Genomic DNA, 17,375 nt, shown 5'->3' on the forward strand with positions numbered 1-17,375 from the left:
ACATGTAGAGAAACCTGAAAACACTGGTCACGATAGTCTTGGTTCTCTGCAAAATGTTTCATTTCCCCAGGGAGAGACATTTGTCTTTGCACTTCTTTGCATTTATACATCCATCCACAGGGAGGTGTGACTGTGATTTTGGCAACACCAGAGAAATCTATATATTGCACAGTGACTTTCACTCAGAGATGATGTTGCTGATAGCTGTTGCGCATTTAGGAATCGTGGCAGAGGATGCTGACTTCTAAGTGTGGCCTTTCATCTGATAGCCAAAAACTAAATGTTAATGGAACCACTAGTTCTTTAGAATTCTGGGGGCGCCTGGGTGGCTCAGGTGGTTGAGCGTCCAACTTCGGCTCAGGTCACGATCTCACAGTTCCTGGGTTCGAGTCCCGCATCGGGCTCTGTTGCTGACCACTTGCTCAGAGCCTGGAGCCTGCTTTGGATTCTGTGTCTCTTTCTCTCTCTGCCCCTCCGCCGTTCGTGCTTTGTCTCACTCTGTTTCTCAAAAATAAATAAATGTAAAAAAAAAACTTTTTTTAAATTCTATATTTTCTCTTCGGGCCCTAAGTACTAGTTTGTAATTTAGTCGGGGACAGGAACTATAGAGCGTTTACATAACTGGGCTGGTGATGATTATATGTTTAGGCTGACCTTGATAAATTTAATAAGCCACCCAAGCTGTAGTTTATTCATCAGCAAAATTAATAATAATCATCCTCATATGAAAGAATATTTGTATAAACATACAAAAGGTCATGTACAAAAATGATTTTGCAAAACAGTAGAATGTTACACATATTTTATTATCCTCCATAGCATCTATCAGATAGTTGCCTATAAAAACTATGCAGTAAAGAAAAGCCAGGCAAGTTGCTGAAACTGCTTTTTCACCAAAAGAAGGAAACTTTTCATGTGTAATCACTGCCAATCAAGTAAACTGGAAATTTGTAGTGTTTTCCAATATTTTAAACAATAGGTTGTACAATAGTGTCTTTTTTAACATCAACTTCCTCTAAATTCTATTAATCTAATTTCATATCTTTACACATTATGTGTATAACTGTGACTCTTTTTCTTCTATTTTCAATACATATTGAGCCGCCTCAGTTTCACACTGTAGTAAATATACTTTCAACACAGACAGGAATACTATGCATAAATTTAGCAAATTGTCTGTCTTCGTTGTGCTAAAGAAATAGGAAAAAAACATTTAGAGATTTTTGCCAAATTTAAAGGAAATGTTTACAATTACCTAATTTAAAATAGAAGTTATACAGCATTCAGAAAATTCACTTTAGGGGATCCTAGGGGGCACCTCCTTTTGAGTAGCTGCAGGTGTTTATTTGCAATTTTTTGAAATTATAATGCACAGTTCTGCATAGGGTGTCCCAGGATGACTAGCAACACAGATTTACTTTTAAAAATAGTTATTGTTTCTCCAAAATAATACAGGAGGACCCACCTGGCTGGTAATATAGAATGATATTAAGGAATATAAACATGGTCACCCACACCATTTTCTTTGGAACTATCAGTGACAACAATATGTTATAGTAATATTATACTATAATCTAGCTGCTCAGAAAGGTACAAATAACCCATTTACAACCAAGTGTCAGCTAGTTACAAAATTTTTCAAAATTACAGCATTTTGTGCAGTTTCATGATACAAACAATGTATATTAAATGCATCTAGTAGTTAATATTTTGCATTATATAGAAACAGGCAACTTCATTTAGAGGATTCTGGGAGAATGGCAGATGAGGAAGCACGTGTCAACAGTTGCACTGACAGAATCTTTCTGATGCAACTAGTCTGGAATGGTGGCATCTACCGAAGGTTTTAACTTCCAGGAGAAGTATAGATGGTAAATTATTATTAATTTTGGTCGATTTGAGCTCTTGCTCAGAACCCGCTATCCACCTTCTATCTCTGAATCGTGGCAGGCAGCTGTATACATGTTCCTAGGATAGCTTACACATAGGTTATGAGGCCAGAGTGGGCAAAATGGACCCTGTCCTCCAAATATCAGGGACTTATACTCTACTCTTTGATTGTAACTTCTAATCAGTGAATGCCATTGTTGCACTTCCCCCATTGCTCTATGCCCCTCTGCCTCTGGCCAAAGTGACTAGCAGGGTATTAAAACCTCTGGAACCTCCACAACCTTTGTTTTTCTCTGTCTATTCCTTTGGAAGCCAGACATTGAAGAGTAGGACCCTGAAAAGCAACCACATGTGTAGGAGAAATCAGAAAGTCATTGCACATGCCCAGAGGAAGGAACAAGTTCAGAAAAGACCTGATAAAACTGTAAGTTTTCACATCAATCTGATCTTCATCACAGACAACCTACAACAATCAAAAGAAAAAACAAAAAATCCTAGAAAACTCTAGGAAGGGGAGAATCTGATTTTCCAGAGTTACCACATTATTACTTTCAAATCTCCAGTTTTCAACAAAAAAAAAAAAATCATAAGGCATATGAAGAAGCAGGAAAAGATAAGAAAAAAATGTCAATTAAAAAGACATATGGCAGATATAGTATATAAAGAATTTATATAAAACAATGTTTTAAGGTGCACAAAGAACTAAAAAGTCAAAAAGTGATGCATGAATAAAATGGAAATATTGATAGATAGAAAACCTAGGAAGCAACCAACAATAAATTCTGGAAATGAAAATAACAATAACTGAAATAGAAATTTCACTAGAGGGATTTAAAATCAGATTGAAACAGGTAGAAAAAAAGAATCAGTGAATTTGAAAATGGCCATTGGAAAATTGTCTTATCTAAGGAACAGAATGAAAGAAAAAAAAGATGGAAGGAAATGCAAAAGATTTAAAAGATATGGGGAACATCACCAAGGAAACTAACATTTAAATTATGGGAAACCCAAAGGGAGATGAGAAAGAGAAAGTGGCAGAGAACATACCTGCAGAAATAATGACTGAAGACTCCATAAATTTGATGAAAGTCATGAATATAAAAGTCCATGAAGCTCAACATATTCCAAGTAGGAAGAACTCAAAAGAGACCTCTAGAAATACATATCATAATCAACTGTCAAAAAATCAAAGACAAACAGAATCTTGAAAGCAGCAAGAACAAAACTACTCTTCACATACAAGGGATCCTCAATAAAGTGATAAGCAGAGTTCTCATCAGAAACTTTCAGTTTCAGAAGGAAGTGGGCTTATGCATTTAAACTGCCAAAATAAAAGAAAAACAAACTGTCAACCAAGAATCCTATATCTGGCCAAACTGTCCTTCAGATAAAAGCTGAAGGGGTTTTTTCCAATTAGAACTACACAGCAATAAATATTAAAGGGACTCTCCGTTCAAATGAAAGGACCCGAGACAATAACTAGAAGCCATATGAGGAAATAAAGATCTCAGTAAAGGTAAATACAAGGGCAATTATAAAAGCTAGTATCATTAAAACAACAGCATGTAACTCCACTTTTTGTTTGCTACATGATTTAATAGACTACTATGTTAAAAGTTATTAGTTTATGCTTTTGGACACACATTTTAAATTTTGTGACATTAGCAACTGATAGGAATTGGGGATGGAGCTATTAAAGGAGAAGAGTTTTTGTAAAATGTATTATACATACAATGAGATATTATACAGCCTTAAAAAGCTAGGAAATTCTGACATATGCTACAGCATGGATGAACCTTAAGGATATTATGCTATGTGAAATGAACTAATCACAAAAAGAGAAATATTGTATGATTTCACTTATGTACAGTACTTAGATTAGTCAAAATCATAGAAAAGGAAAGTAGAATGGTTGTTGCCAAGGGTTGGAAGCAGGAGGCAATGAAGAGTTATTGTTTAATGCATATAGAGTTTCAGTTTTGCGCGATGAGAAGGGTTCTAAAAATGGATGGTGGTGATGGCTGCATGACAGTGTGAATGTACCTAATATCAGTTATCTGTACATGTAAACACACATAGGATAGTAATTTTTATGTTGTCTGTATCTTATCACATTAAAAAATGGGAAAAGAAGATGAATTGAATAGACCTCCATATTTGACCAATACCAAAACGTGAAGAGAAAGGGAGAGAAAAGGAGAAGTAACAGAAAGGAAGATAAACACAATAAAAATGAGAATAGCAAGGGAGGAATAACTATCAAAGTATAAAAAAATCAAATGAATCAAAGCTTAAGACCCCATCTTTTTTTTACAATTCAAAGCAAATAAATTCAAAACTTTAGATGCCATGCATAATAGTCTGAAAAAATATAATTCACCAAACATGACTCTATGAGGGATGGGGAGTCTAAGTAAGCCAATGACAATAGCAGGTGTAGAAAAAAATTTCCAAGAACTCTTGCAAAAATGTCTAGGCCCAGAAATTTAAAGGAAAATTCCTCCATTCTTTGAACATCGGATAATTCCAGTACTAACTAAATGTGGCATGGAGGAAAACATCTTCCAAAAAATTTTATGATGTTAGTAGGACATGGACTTCTAGATATGAAAACACTAGACATACACAGAAAGTAAAACTATAGAACTTTTCTCTTAGAAACATCAAAATAAAAATTTGAAATAAATAATGACAAAACAAGATGTATTAGCATGTAAAAAAATAAAACATCATGACCAAATGCTATTTTTTCCTGGGATACAAGTGTGATATAATAGACTTTACCATAACTTATCTCTTGAAGATATCTAAGGACAGAAGCCACATGATCACCATAGTTGCTGTAAGGGTACTTACACTCATCATCCATTCCCAATAAAACAATAATAATATTTAAATTGATGGATTCTTCCTTGGTAGATGCTATGTCAACATGTTATTTAATGGGAAGCCACTGTTTGCTAAAGTGGAAACAAGCAAAGAATGTCCACTTTCTTTACCACTTGTTTAATATTCTATTAAATGAATTATCCAGCATCATCAAACAATAGAAAATTTTGAAATGGTCACAATCAGTACGATCTCTATATGCAAGTTACAAAAGTTACCTGGAAAACCCAAGCTTCCTAGGAGAAAATCCAAAAGAACGAGCAATGAAGAAGAATATGAGATTGACATAGAAAATCAGTAGCTTTCATATAGTCAAATGATAATTACATACGGTTCTAGATTTGGATGATTCAAATGGGCACTCATTTCAGTTGTCATGGTCTGGTGAAATAACGCTGGTCCTCCCAGCAGTATGGTTCAAGTTTCAGTTACCGTGGTATATTAACTATTAGAATTGTGTGAAGTGCAAATTTTATTGGTAGCTCCTCCAATCACTACATAAATAACGAGGTATATGTCATGATAAGTGAACAATCACATCGCATCTTCCAGAGTCTGCCTGTGATTGGTCACCATGAATCTGTTATTCAGTTGATGCACAAGCGGCAAAGTCCCCCCTGATATTTTACAAAAATGGATAATCAAACGAGGGCATTTGACCACAAAAGCTGAAAATGCAGGAAGGAAATGACAAATAATAGTGCTGGAATTTGGATGGAGTTATACAGGAAATAGCTGTCCCTGGAATATTGGCAGTGCTGGCATTCTAGAGATGCTTCCTATGTAGCCAGAGGAACTTGGTGATGAAAGGATCAACATGAATGAGGAAAGTGGTTATGATAAAAAGGATGAAGATGTCCCGGAGGAAGTGGTGCTGGCAAAACCTTCACATGAAAGGAATTCTGAGAAATATTTCATGACATTGAAGATTCAAAAGATGAAGTGCTCTAAGCCGATTCATACTTAGAAACAGGTGGGACAGTTGGCCAAATATAGAAATTATTCACCTTCTGTATTGTAACCTCTGTAATGAGGAGGAAAGCACACTTTGTTCAAACCACATTTTTTTAAGTTGTTGGGTTTTGTTTTTGTTTTTTTTTTAGAGAGAGAATGAGTGTGAGTGGAGGAGGGGCAGAGAGAGAGGGCAGAGGGCGAGAGCAAATCCAAAGCAGGCTCTGCGCTCTCATCACAGAGTCCAGAGTGGGGCTCAATCTCCCGAACTGACCTTAGCTGAGATCAAGAGTTGATGCTTAAGTGACTGAGCCACCCAGGTGTCCCTCAAACCAATCTTGATAAGGTATTTACAAAGAAAAAAAAAGTTACTTCTCAATGCTTCTAATGGCTTAAATTACAGTGCATTGTATGATACTAGTTTTATGATTGTTTTTCAATCTTCTACACATTTACAACCAATAGCAAGAGAGTTTTTAATGTTTTGACAAAAACATTTAAAGCTCAATGACACGCATACATTTTCCTATCGATGACTAGGGTCACTTCATGTGGTTTCTAAATGCCCAATTTGCATGGTATCCATGCAGAGCGTAAACTGCCTGTACTCACTAGAGGTTCTGAGTTTATGCCTACTCATGTTATTGTTAAATGCCTATTTTGTTCATGATAATTACCTACTAAGGGGATTACTTCTTTGTTGTTTGATTGGCACCACACCAGAATCAAGTATATCTTACCTCAAAACTGGGCTAGGTAAAACACAGTAGGGAATACAACATTTCAGTTGCATTGTGACAATAAACTTCCATGGAATGTCCTTAGGACCTAAATGGAACTTTATTCAGTGAAAAAATATATATATTCTGAATTTTTAACTGATTGAAAATAAGCTTTTGGACTATGAAACGTTCGCATTTCAGCACGTCTTTATATCTCATATAGAAAGATTGTATGTGACAAAGGACTGAATCCACTCCATAATTACTGCTTCCAGGAATGACAAAAATAAGTTCTTCCACTTCTTCCTCACACGATACATTTCTTTCAGCAATCTTCTAAAATCAGTAACTTGTGAATTTAGATACTTTTCAGTTTAAAGTTGCTTCTGTTTTATGTAATTACTTATATTATGTATTTGTAAAGTTTATAAGATTTGTTTCCATTATAGGATATATTACATATTGTTAAGGTTGGCAGAAGACATTCATTTTTTTTAAATTAATAAGTGTTCATGGTATACCAACAGATTGCCAGGTACTGTTCTGAAAATGTAAAAAAAAAAAAAAAATTAACACCAAATCCTTGCAAGTGACGTAAGATTTACTGAAGTAAGCAGATTGTAAAGAAAAATCATCATAACATGTGTTGAGATATAAGGTTAAATGGCTGCTCCCATGCCAATCAAATGTTTATAAATATGAATCTTGTGTCTCATCATTGCATTTCAGGTGTAAAGCACATTACTAAGCCTACATGCTTGAATAAAATTTCACAGATAAGTTATAAATCGTATTTGATTGTAATTGTAGCACTAATTATTATTATCATCAGGAGTACTGAATGGAAGCAAAGAACATATTGAGAAATGAAGTTGAAATAAAGAACAAAACATTTATTAAATTTCAAAATCTGACCAATTCTAAACAGGAATGGACTTTATGTAGATAATTTGAGCTATAAAAACTCACAGATACGTTAAAAACAGTTAAGCAACAATCAACCTCATTGCAGTACTGAACTGCAAGAAATTTTTAGTATGGTATTAAGTTTAGTGACAAAATATTGATTTTTTAAAAGGCACTCAATACTAATTTGATTCTATAATATTTAAGGAAATTTCCTATTGCCCTTTAAAAAACAACAAAAATATATAACAGGGAGCATTATTTCATTCACCTTAATAAGGTTTATTTTATTACCAAGTCAAAGTATTATGAGATTTTAATGTATTTATTAAATCTAATTCCACATCCTCAATGTCTTCTACAGTGCAACTAATATTATAACAATGCTTCCTTAAAAATACCTGATTAAAAACTGAGAATAAACTGAGGGTTGATGGGGGGTGAGAGGGAGGGGAGGATAGGTGATGGGCGTTGAGGAGGGCACCTGTTGGGATGAGCACTGGGTGTTGTATGGAAACCAATTTGACAATAAATTTCATATTTTAAAAAAAACACCTGATTTGTAGAGCAAAAGAGAACGTGTTTATTGATCAGATATATAGACTTCAAAGCCAGAATGAATTGAGTTCAAATCTCAACTTTGAAAGGTGTTTATTCCTATTACTTTGTCAAATTACTCAATCTTCCTGAAACTTAATTTTTTCTTCTCATGATATTAGGGAAATAACTCTGCCATGGACCTGAGGGAAGAATACAGTAGCAATCTATTTTAGAAGCCAGTCATAGTAAATTTTATCTACTCTATGTCTTTTATGTTGTTGCTGAATATAGTAACAATCATGCTATTACAAATCTAATGCTCCTGAGAGAATTGAGTTCACAGGATTTCTGTGTCACATAATCTCAGGTGGTTTCCACTTCCCATGAGATAACAAGCAAAAGCACAAATAATAGCCTGCACTTGAGATTAAGCTACAAATTGTAGCGTGGCAATTATCCCCTTATTTTCTCCTATAACACAGTGCTAGCAGTTTAATAATAAGTTTTGATTGGATATATTCACTGAACATTTGTTAATTAATGTAAATTTCCTTTGCTCAGTTTAAAAAATAAACATTATTTGATATCATAAGTCATGGCAATTTTTAAACTCATGATGTGATTAATATGCTTATGCACAGTAAAACTCTTGTATCTGTTTGGTATTCTAGGAAACTTACCAAGTTTCTCATATAAAGTAATATTGAATCTGTTCCTTTAAACATGTCTAAGTTTACTTTCCAACCAGAAGGTATAAATGACAGAATTATGTGATCTGCTTAGCTGTTATGCTCTCTGCAGGAGCACTTACTGTGACCAGAAACTCAAGTTATGCTATTTCTTGCCAGTAAAAAGTTTTAGGTCAACATTCTTTTAAAAATCAATTCTTCACGAATGAAGAAAATTATTCATTTGCTGTCTCTTCTTTAAAACAATTATCTTATATATGAAATTTCTGCGAGAGTTAGTGTTGTTTCTTGGAGCTTTTTCTTAAGTCCTCTTTAGAATGATAGACACGACAATTCAGATATATCTAACATTAAAAAAATGGATTTGCAAAAATGCAAACATTAAACTGATAAATTGATGGGAGAACATATGTATTATAAAACTATTATTTTAAAAACTCTTCTTTTAAATAGGAAGTTTGTGTTTTTAACTACATTTAAAATGTCAAATTACTCACATAAATAGGAATATAATCCACAGATAACTTCTAGGATTGCAACAAGTTGTGTAGTTTGACATATTTATCAAGGCAAAAATAAAGTGAGAAATAAAGATAAACTCAAGGACAAACATACACACAGATGAAAACCAGTAATGACAAATAGGCCAAGTGAGCCATATTAGAATCCTGCTTCAAAATCTAGTCTCCAAAATGTCACCATAAACAAAACAAACCTCTATATATTGAGATAGCAAAACTTTAGCTGAAAATCAGTAAGCAACCCTTATTTGTGTTACTAATACTATAATTTTCTTGAACACTCACTTTCCATATAGTGTACTTGCAAGCTGAGAGGATTAGTTAGCGGAATTCTAGCAAATCCAATGTGGTCAGGCGATCAGTACCTATCAAGTATCTGATTCCATCGCTTACCTAAATACCTTTCTCAGTCAAATATTTATAACTCATATTTGACAACAAATTAATACCCTCACAGAAACTTGATGAGGAATACTAAAAATGTTCTACCCATACTCCCTAAAAAATTACTGTCTCTCCAAAAGAGTGAGAACAAACTCACCATGATGCCTTTAAAAATAGGATATGACAGGGGCGCCTGGGTGGCTCAGTCGGTTAAGCGTCCGACTTCAGCTCAGGTCACGATCTCACGGTCAGTGAGTTCGAGCCCCGCGTGGGGCTCTGGGCTGACGGCTCAGAGCCTGGAGCCTGCTTCCGATTCTGTGTCTCCCTCTCTCTCTGCCCCTCCCCCTCCCCCATTCATGCTCTGTCTCTCTCTGTCTCAAAAATAAATAAACGTTAAAAAAAAAAAGTTTGAAAAAATAAAAATAGGATATGACACTCAATGCCATAACAATTATGGCATAGTGACATTAATGGCAAACCACAAACGCTTATATTCAATGAGTTTTTTCTATTCGACAGGTACATTGTATGGTATATTCCATGTTATTCCTCACAGAATGAGGAGGTCCTGTTATTCCCCTTTGATCAATGAGAAATCCGAGGCACAGGAAGGTTAAACAACTTGACCTAAGTCATGCAGCTAAGAAGTAGCAGCGTCAAAGTTAAAAATGAGGCAAATTGAGCGGAAGTAAGGTGTTGAACGAGGTAAAAGCACAGCACCTCATACTATTTATAAGGCTGTTTTCTGTGGCTGTGGGCATGATGGCAAAAAGACCACGTCTTCTCTTCAACTAGTGAGTGGAGCGCCCCACTACTAAAGGAAGCAGAGTCTTTTGTCAATTCTTTTGAGTGAGTGAAGATAGAAATCAGCTATTTCACAAAGCTTTACAGTTTGCTACATCCCTAGGCCTTCCAAGTGTTTCTGTCACCCTATCCACGGGGTAATCAGACTCCAAGAAAAAAAGGGAAGACCCACAGACAAAATGAAGCTAATTTAAATGGCAATGCTTAGTTGGTGATTTAAAAAGAAAGATAAATTCAGGCAGTAGGCAAGGCCACTTAGGCTAGTGTATTCATGCATTTACTTAGGAAATTTGGTTATATTTATTTGCTACATTGAGTGCTATACTTTAAAGTAGGTTAAACTGAAACTAATGGAAAAAAGTGAGTTTGCGAATCTGCTGAAATTGGCACTGGAATGAAACTAAATATATATTATGAAATAATAGGTATATTTTTCCAGATAAGTTCTATTGTCGACTCCACTCATCTTAGCAATAACATAAACATGAAAACTGAACGTCTTATACAAATATCTAAATTTAAAAAATATGACTCCAAGACAAATATACCTATTCTTAGTACTACGGTCATTCAGGAATTTCTCACAAGTTTGCCGATAAAGAAAATTATGTGGCAAGCTAAGCAACTCAGTTTCAGTTTTGTCACATGTGCAATTGAGATTGAAATCTTCAATTCATGGCTTTCTTTGTAGGATTCAATACAATGAATCATGTAACGTACTGAGCACGAGTTGGCTCATAGTGAGGGCTCCACAAATAGTAGCTAGGAGATTATAACGTCAAAACAAAACAAACACTACAGTATTTTCAACTGTTTCTATATTGTTATTCATGCTGATGATGAAATTTAGCAAAAGGGTTCTTCTATGCATCAATTCTCATTGAACTCAGGTACGTAGAGACCACACTGTCAACACTTTTCAATCCAAAGTTTGAATGCAATAAAGAAATGTCCTCCTTATGACCATTCTGTAATGAATCAATAGGCTATAATCATTACCAAAAACTTATTTTAGCATTCCATTATATATGCTAGGATGTCACTTCTTTATCACTAATTCTATCAATTATCAAAAAGCCAGCATAAAAAAAAAAAGAGCACTAGACATTCCCTTCCTTGGAAAGAATGACTTCTTTTGTTCCTATGACAATACCACTCTATTTATCACGTGAACATTAGTCTTCAGAACTAGTGAGACAGTTTCTCACAGTTGTGTGTGAAGATTGCATTGCTGTATGCAGCAGGTGAATTAGGACAGGTTTGGATTTGCCTTTAAGAAAGCATCTGCATTTTAGTGCATATATTGTTTATTTCTGATTCTCACTGTCAAAGTTACTCCTAGATTTTGTGCTGCCTTTCCAAAAAAGTAAAAGTCTACACAAAAACAAACAAGCAAAAAAACTTTGCTTATTACTCTTTATCATGGGGAAAATGCTAAGAGTATAAACCTTGACATTTTTGTTTTTCATTGAATTCAAGTTTCTCACTTGGACATGTCTTCATGGCCTGTATCAATGGTAAGCTGTTACCATATTCCAGGTTTCTGCGATGTACACAATTTTTTTTCCTCTTTTCAGTGGTAGCCAATATATTTTTTATGCCTAGTAGACTCAAATGTCAATGGTAAAGGTAGAATTACCGTAGAATTATAAAATTCTTCCCAAAGTTATATTATTAGGGTAATAACTCCACAAAGTACCTGGATTACTGGAGTCAAGAAATAGTTAATGAACGAATGCATGAATGAGGAAGGGAAGACAAGAAGGGGAAGGAAAGAAAGAAAGAAGAAAAGAAAGAAAGAAAGAAAGAAAGAAAGAAAGAAAGAAAGAAAGAGTACCTACTATAGTATTTGCAAAGCAAAAGGAGTATTAATGACATATTTGTTGCCCCTAAAGAGATTAGAGTACAAGAAGTAAGTTTGTACACCTATGTGAAAGAATAAGTAATAAAACAAGATAATATAGGTCAATCATCAAGAGCTGAAAAGGTTATAAATGCTAGTGGAGTTCAGAGAAAATAGCCAAGAATGCTAATATTTCATATGTCATATAAATCATTATGGATTCCAGTGAGTCAAAGTACTATCATATTCTTCACATAATTTTTGAGAAATGTCTGATTATCCAGGCACCCAATAGTTGTTGAAGGATATTAGGGTCCTCTTAAGTATGTATATAAACTACTTGGTTTTGGTTGGCAAGTCAGAAAGTATACCAAAGACTAGAGTTATATCAAGGTGAAGCCTTCTCTATGATTGAAAATACAGATTTCATTGGAAAGAAGCAGCAGCTGTGTTCCTGAGGTTAGAGCGCTTTGTTGCAGAAAGAATATCAATGGAGTGTTTATGAAATAACAAGGGAACATCACATCGCAAAGAGCAATGAAAGCCTCTTTTAAAAAATCTGTATAATAAACATGTCTAGATGGTTATGGTTCTGGCAGATCGCTACAGAGGATATATTAGAAAAAAATCTCATACTCATACATTTTTCATGAAATGTTCTGTATTATACATCACAGCTGCAAATCTGCCCTCTGAAGTTTTCAGCTTCTTAATGACACCAGAGATTTAGGGCATGGGGTGGAGTCAGACTGACATGTGACTGATGAGGTGCAAGTGTGAGTCTGAGGGCCATTGAACACAGAGAATTTTCCCAATGTATCATAATTACAGAAACACCTGTGCTGAAGAGTTTGTGCTGATTCAGAAAAAAATGCAGGGAACTTAATGGTCTGCAAGATCTTTGATCTCAGACCCATGGCAGTGGGGAGGAAAGGATACAGTTATGTTTAAAAATGGTGTTTAAGACACTGGTTTTTATCCATCCTGTAGATGGAGCTTCCATCACCTAGAAATGCTTCTCTCATTTGAGAATGAGAAATTGGATATTGAAACCCCATTGAAATGTACAAGGAGCATTTTCTGGAAAATGATACAGAAATGTAAGGTCATAAACTACTGAACTTGATGAAGGCATTCAAGCCAGATTATTCTGATTTTTCCTGATCATTATAAAGTTAGCTATCGATTGAAAGCAAATTTTCATGCAAGTGTATATTCTGTGCAAAGTAACATATGATTTGAGAACACAGTCTTCAAGTTAGAATTTTAACTCCAGTGTGCTCTGTGCTCTTAACCATCTTTTCCATCTTGGGACTGTGGGTACGGGTTGGGTGGTGTTGGGGGGCACAGTAGTTTTTATATATTTGCCTTTCAAAAAAGAGTTCAGAAAGTGTCACAAAATTAATATATGTTTTGACTGTGATTTGAGAAGGGTATAAGAAGAGCCTGATATGACAAAATATGTTCATTAGCAGAGAAATGAAGTTCAATATTTATAAGAAATAACTAGTATTTTTTTAAACCAATGAAAGTGAAGTAAGTTCAGGAGATAATAGTAAATATGAAATATAAAATAACTCACTACATGAGATCAAAGTATTTTTCAGTTACATTATTTTGTTCTCTCTAAATATTTAATCTGTAATAAAAGACAAGATTCTTTAGATGAATACTATATCTGAAATTATTTATAAAAAGGTTTGCCACAATGTATGCATATTTGGGGCAATGTCTTTATATGACTTCATCAACATTCATTCTTTTTTTAATATTCTAGTGTGAAAATAATGAATAAAAACTGTAGGTACAGAGTATCCCTTTTATATTATTATAGAAATAGCATGTTTCCATTTTGAAAATCAAAAAATGTGAAAAGCAATAAAAATTGCTCATAACCTAATTAGTCAGATATGTCTACAATTAATATTGTGGTATAAATCCTTTCAGGAAATGCATCATATAATATTATCATAACCAAAAAGAAATTTAAATGACACTCTGCTTTGTATATAAATTCAGGATCAAAGACCTATGAATCTTTTTCAAATTTTATGGGTTTATTGAATAAGGCATACCAGTTAGTATTTTAATAAATAACATACAAATTTGTTCTTGAGGTTAAATATGAATAATATTAATTACACTTACATGTGAATAATTCAGCAGGAAGATTTCATTTAAGTGAGTATCTTACCTGATCAGGAGAGAAATAAACTAATGCTGCCAGAAAATTCAGTAGCCTGAATACTATTTGTGGGAGGATCAGAGAAGGAAATAAATGTGTAGAACTTTGGCATATGCTCTCATCCGATTTCCACAAAAATCCGTGAAAGACAAGCTCCTTGTGCCTTTTAAAACCGTGGACTCTAGAACTCTTGTCAAAGACTCTGGGTCTAAAGTTCTTTCTTGTCTAGCAAAAGAGCAGAGCGCAGAATTGAAAGTGAGGGATGGCTAATGTCTGGGAAAAGACAAGAGCCCCGAATAAGGGTCCTTGCCCCGTATTTATTCAGATCAGAAGGCTTACAAACGTGATGGGCATATACAAAGAGACAAAGAGACTAGGAACATTAATTAGGGGATGTGAGGGAAAAGGGGGGTTTTGAAGATATACAGTGTTTGGGGTTTGGGTCAATATAAAACAAAGTCTGGGCGCCAGGTGGTCAGGAGAAAGGTTGTTTACAGTGGACATGAGGCAGCACCTCTGTTTATCTTAGCTAGCCTAGGGGGTGAGACAGATAGGGGAAGTAACCTTAGGGTTGACAAGGCACCTTTTCTTTTGTTAACCATCTCCACTCTGGGCTACAGCGCAGGGGTCCATAGTCCAATTCACCAATTTACCTAACCTGGCCCTACTCTCCCGTGAAAGCAGCTTTTCTGCTATAGTACTAAATTGGGGGTGCTTCCACCCTGAATATCTAATCTTGTTTATTTCATATACCCACGTATTGGGCACCTTTGTGCCATTCCTATTTTAGGCCTTTGCCTCTCCTTTTCTATTCTGGGGGCTCTGCACCCCCTCTCTATTTTGGGGTGCATTTGCACCGCCCTATTCCTGGAACCTTCGTGCCTCCCTATTATCGGGGTGCCTTTGCAACCCCCTATTCTTGGGGTGCCAATCTGGTTTACCCAAACTCCGGTATGAGCATTTTATGGCCTTGTATTTCTTTATACCTTGTCAACACATTGGTGCAAGCCCAGGGGATTCCTAAGCTTCTTCCCCACAAACTGTTAAGCCTAATTTTAGGGATTCAAATCCTGCCACTGTCACTAACCCAATGACCGACTTGAATGGTGAATATATGATCCAAATCTTAACAATTGCTCAGCATAGTGTAGCTTCAGGAAATTTTGTTATCTATAAAATGTAGTCATTGAGGATTTAATAAGTGATTGTTTATGTTGGATTTAGAACATTCGTATGCACACAGGAACCACTATGTAAATGTGATTTTTAAACTCACACCTTACTTTACTGTTTAGTTTATAGATGAGGAATGTGAACCTTAGTTTGATTTTTTCCATTTGCTCACCACAGATGTCATAAAGTCCATTCAGTGTCAAATAAATTTTGTTTTCTCAAGTTTTAAAAATATGTATGTCCTGTAGTTTCCAAGTAACTAAACTTTTAATTACATTATTTCTAGCCCTAGAATCACACTAGCAAAACCATCCAAATAAGTAATGGATTGTGAATTTCCATGAATTTGGTGTGCTTTTTTTTAAATAGTAATTTTTTTTCCTGAATTATCCACTTACCTGTTGTACCCTGTCTTTATATAAAATTTGATATTTGTTCATCAAGGATTCTTTTTTGCCTTGATTTTTATTTTTTTAAATTAATGCATTTAAATATTATTTATCCTGTTTTCTAAGATTTTGTGACCCTTGAGATTTCATACCTGAGGCAGATGCCTCATTTGTTTGCCCTAATCCAGGCCCCTGCAACAGTGAACATGTAGATGGAGAGATAAATACAGGTTGATCAAAATGAGCCTTATTTAGGGGCATCTGGGTGCCTCAGTCAGTTAAGCATCCAACTCTTGATTTTGGCTTAGGTCATGATCTCACCCTCTTTAGATCGATCCCCACTCAGCTCCGTGCTGTGAGCAGAGTCTGCTTAGGATACTCTCTCTTCCCTCTGTCCCTCTCCCCCACTTATGTGCTCACATTCTCTCTTTCTCTCTGTGTGTGTGTGTGTGTGTGTGTGTGTGTGTGTGTATCTCACACACACACACACACACACACACACACACATACACACAATGGGCATTATTAGCAATACTAAATATCTGGGCTGTATCTTAAAGGCAAGGTGACAAATAAGCAACAAAAATGACATGGTGTTTGAGTGGGCCATGGGATTTAGGGAGAAGTGAAATATTTTGCCAGTGTTTCCACTTGATCCTTTGGGCAGGGCTTCTGTTCTCCATTCTCTGAAGGGGGCCAAGCAGGGTGAAGGGTGTGTTTAAGAAAGGAAGGCCTGATCATGAGGTCAGGGCTTAGACTTTGAGCTGTATTTAGGAAACTGAAGGAGAGAGTACAGAAGGAAGTTGGAAATTCCATCTGTATTTCAGGTTCAGATATGGACTCTGGAAGCTGTCAGCAATGAAAGCCATGGAAGCACATGACATCACCTCACAAAGTTTAGAAACGAATTAGGGCTCGGTTAGATACTGAGAGCAGTATGGAAGGAACAGAGCACTTTGGAAAGGAACCTGAACAAGTCGAGAAGTAGAAGTGTTTCCTGATAACAACTTCCTTAAGAAAAGCAAATCAAAGAGTTGTAGGTTTGCATCGGAGCTCTGTCCCTGGCCATCTGCATTACCTTTGTCAAATGATTTCCTCACCTGGAACTTGGAAATAATAAGTACATATTTAATAGAGTAGCTGAAAGAATTTCAATAAATAGAAGAAAGGCGTCAAACCGTATTTGGCACCAAGAAAGTGCTCAAATAATAAGCTGTGTTTAATAGTAAAGATTCGAAGGATCGTGGACGTGATATTAGACTCAACATACTTGTGAACCAATTCCTCCAGCACTAGAAGGGCTACCTCATCATGTGGTGTAATCATTTCTTGTGTCTCAGTTTGCAAAACAGTGACATCAACATTATAAAAATATGCACCGTAGAGGTTTCTTGTGATGCTCAAACGGAGTTGGTATGTAAAAACTACTTATCACAGTGCACACAGTTATAGCCCATAGCATATAAACCTAGTTTATAGGCAGAACAAT

This window comes from Panthera leo, chromosome B1 (genome assembly GCF_018350215.1).
Source record: "Panthera leo isolate Ple1 chromosome B1, P.leo_Ple1_pat1.1, whole genome shotgun sequence".
Lineage (NCBI taxonomy): Eukaryota > Metazoa > Chordata > Mammalia > Carnivora > Felidae > Panthera > Panthera leo.